Source organism: Gavialis gangeticus, unplaced genomic scaffold, assembly GCF_001723915.1.
Source record: "Gavialis gangeticus isolate Ggan-Ray unplaced genomic scaffold, GavGan_comp1, whole genome shotgun sequence".
Classification (NCBI taxonomy): Eukaryota; Metazoa; Chordata; order Crocodylia; family Gavialidae; genus Gavialis; species Gavialis gangeticus.
In genome coordinates this window covers 62,934,577-62,938,382 of record NW_017729034.1, presented here as the reverse complement: position 1 = coordinate 62,938,382, position 3,806 = coordinate 62,934,577, and the positions used below count along the sequence as shown (strand labels likewise).

At 45.7% G+C, this 3,806-nt stretch overlaps 1 protein-coding gene across 1 annotated transcript in view; it reads left to right on the top strand.

Annotated features, from left to right (window-relative positions):
* Positions 1-3,806, top strand: part of LOC109304846 (centromere protein J-like) — a 55,742-nt gene that overhangs the window by 8,285 nt on the left and 43,651 nt on the right. Inside the window, exon 2 of the mRNA XM_019527672.1 lies at positions 1,627-1,768. The gene's annotated coding sequence lies outside the window, so the exon portion shown is untranslated. The remainder of the gene's footprint in view (positions 1-1,626; positions 1,769-3,806) is intronic.

Sequence of the window (3,806 nt, the reverse complement as noted above, 5' to 3'; positions counted from 1 at the left end):
CACCTTTGTAACCTGTCCAGATCTAGTTCTAGCCTGTCCTTCCCTTCTAGCATGCCCACTTCTCCCCACATCTTAGTGTCATCTGTGAATTGGAACAGGGTGCTTTTCACCCCCTTGTCCAAGTCACTGATGAAGATATTGAACAGTGTGGGCCTGAGAATCGAGCCCTGGGGTACTCCACTGCCCACATCCCTCCAGGTCAAAAATGACCCGTCCACCACTCTGTGAGTGGCCCTCCAGCCAATTTGTGACCCATCTGACTGTGTAGGCATCAACACCACAGTCACCTAATTTTTTAATGAGAATGGGGTGAGAGACAGTGTCGAAGGCCTTCCTAAAGTCCAGAAAGACTACATCCACTGCAACACCTGCATCCATGGATTTTGTGACCTGCTCATAGAAGGCAACCAGGTTTGTCTGACAGGACCTGCCTCTAATGAACCCATGTTGGTTGCCCCTAAGCATAATCTTCTCTGCTCGTCCCTCACAGATGTGCTCCTGGATAATTTTCTGGAAGAGCTTCCCCAGAACCAAGGTACGACTAACAGGCCTATAGTTTCCTGGGTCCTCCTTCCTCCCTTTTTTATAAATGAGGACCACATTGGCCAGTCCTCTGGCACCTCGCCAGAGCACCATGAGTGCTTGTAGAGCTGTGCCAGGGGTCCCGCAATGACCTCTGCCAATTCCCTCAGCACCCTGGGGTGGAGATCATCTGGACCTGCTGATTTGAACACATCCAGTCCCACCAGAAGTTCCCTAACTAGGTCCTCTGCGACCCTGGGCCTGGCTGCGCCTCTCCTGGGTCTGTCTGGAATCCCGGTGGGGGGGATGTCCCTGATCAGAAAAATGGAGGCGAAGAATTTGTTAAAGAGGTCAGTTTTATCGTCTGGTGTGAAAACAGTCCTGGATGTAGGGGTCCAGCTGGGAGTCTGAGCATGCACCCAAGCTTGGGCTCCAAACTCTTTGGCTCTGGAGTCAGCACAATCCTAGGCCGCACAGGCAGGCCTAGGGAGCTGATGGGGCTCCCAGCCCTGGGGTTATACCATGCTCCCCTGGGGTTGGGGGTGCACAACTGATGATGCTTCCATTTGTGGGGGCGCACAAGGCATGAGAGCCCGGTTCAGCTTATTGGCTCCCAGCCATGGGACCTCATGGTGCACCCCTGTGGCTGGGTTCCTGGATCACCTGACAGGGCTCCTAACTGCAGGAGTTTGCTACTTGCTGGTGCAGGGGGAGCCTGTAATCATGATCCCAGGCTCCCCCTGCACCAGCAATAAAATGTGATGGGATCTATCATATGATCCCCAATTACACCTTCTTCCATGCACGTATGGCATGGCAGGAAGCATGATTGTGACGAGCATGCCTCAGATTCCATCACACCTGTACCTGCATGTCTAGCAGGGGCCCAAGGAACCTCCATTAAATCCTTTTAATGTTTTCCTCTTTTTGGTCATTAGACTTAGCAGATATATTTAAGTATATCTTATTTTCCATTTAGGTAATTTTAACTTTTTTCCCTGAAGCACTTTCAAAATATATATATAAAATATCGTAGACTATGTAGAAAACAATGAAGACAAAAATTAAGTCTTTCTTTATATTGATACCTCTCCTGACATATAGATAAAGATCTACTAGAGGAAGAGTCTTGCCTTGAAGCCTTGCCTGCCATTGAAGAAAAAGGAGGAGAACAAAGTGATGAACAGATTCCCCTTTCACCCTTTGGCATAAGAATCAAGACAAGGAATAGAAATCTGGAAGACAGGTGAGGAATGGGTTTAGTTTGTCACTACAGAGACAAAATTGAAGTTATCTGTAAGCTTTGCTTGCTGTGATACATGTATAGTTACAGTTTCAGATGTTAGCATATCAGTGGGTTTTATGTACAGAGATTCTCTCCCTAGAATGACAGTGGCTTGTATGCATAAGCAGAGGTGAGACAAATCTGTGGCTCTGTGGTGGGACTGCCAGATCCAGAATAGAAACATCACAGATAATATTTAGCTGGCTGTTAGAATAAAGACAAGTAGGAGAGGCCTATGTGTCTGGGGGGAATGTGGTAACTATGAGCACAGTGCAAACCTACCTTCAGTTTTCAGACTTACCAGCCAAACAAATAAGTAAAGACTTAACAAGAGGTCTCTTCATATATTTTTCCCTTAGGACTTGTCACTTTCTGCCACCCTCCCTTATTTTTCTTCTTTCTTTCTTTTTGTGTCCTATATAGTAAAACTCTGGCTCAGCCAGCCCAAACTGCTCCACCTTTTGCTATGCTGCTGTGAACCTATGACTAGCAAGACAGTTTTAAAACACCTTAAAAAAACTGAAGCTGGTTAAACTTTGCCAGGTCTTGGACTGGCTGAGCAGGTTCTAGGTCAGTGGTTCTTCAGCAGCAAGGTTTACGAGAGTTAACATCAGAACCAAAAACTGTATTTTGTATCCTGCTGTTCTTTTCTCTTCCCTTTTGTGGGTTTATTTGGTTTTGCTTTAAATAAAAATGGGTCAGACTTCATTTGCAATAAGAATTCAAGGCCATCTAAGCTAAACTTTTCCCTTTTCTCCCTAAATGGACTTTTTGCTTTTGCAAAAAGAGAACCACATCAGAGGGACAACTGAAAATCTGAATAACAGGCCAGGGCAGTGCAGCAAGTACAAACATTTTAGTGCCGCTACATAAAAGCTTACGTCAAAATGTCCCTGCAGTATCATAAAGGGAAATAATAATGACAATAATGCAGTGCTAAAACTTAAGGATGTCATACATGCATAGAACAGCTTCACAGGATCTTAACTTCCTTTAGAAAAGGACCTCTGTAATTAGGTCACTGATTTAGTGCTCTCTGGGTGTGTCTGCATAAGACACTAAATGCACAGTAGACTAATTCTACTGCACATTAGCATGGCACAGCAGAAGTTGTGCTATTGTGCTAATGCATGGTAAAATTAGTCTACTGTGCATTAGTGTCACTAAAAAGACATGCACCAGCGCTACTGCATAGTAGCTCCAGTTACTGTGCATTTAGTCAGTACCTGTTATTACGGGTACTAAATTTAATGTGCAGTAACTATGGAGCATTAATGCATGTGTAGACATATCCTCTGAGGCTCAATGCGTAGATGACTTAAGGCTATAATGCACATTGCAGCTAATGATGAAGAACAAGAGTAGTCTTAAGGAATGAGATTTTTTTATATACTTTAGCTTGATCACTAAAATAGATATTCTATTTGAGGAAACTCAGGGTTGCATTTTTCAGTGGGCCTTAATCTACCCTTTGTTTGCTCACATGAAATTTTGCACATGCAGATGATATTTCAAATACTTTAACCATCTCATATACCATGTAAGGGCATGTCCAAACATGCAGGCACATGCGTTTGCAGCAGCTCAAATAGGAGCGGCACAAACTTGAGCCGGGGATTTTTGCCTCAGCGCACATACCTAGACATGCACTTTGGTGTGGGGCAAGTTGTGCCACTTGGGGCAAAATAACCCTGCCCAGCTCCTCCTGGATCTGCAGCCAGGGGGAGTTAGAGCCAGTATAAAAAGCTGCCCTGGCAAGCAGCTCTGGGCTACTTGCTTCCAGGAGCTTCTGGGGCCTGGCCAATTGGTATCTGGGGACACTAGCCCCTTGTGCCAGCTAGACTGCTGAAGCAGCCCTAATCGAGAGTTCCCTGAACCCTCTACCCACTTCAGCAGTCTGGCAGTGGGGGCAGCTGCCTGGATATGACCTGCTGTGACCTGCAACAGTGCCTGCCAGACCCAGATAGTTTCATAGTTTCTAGGGTTGGAAGGGACCTGA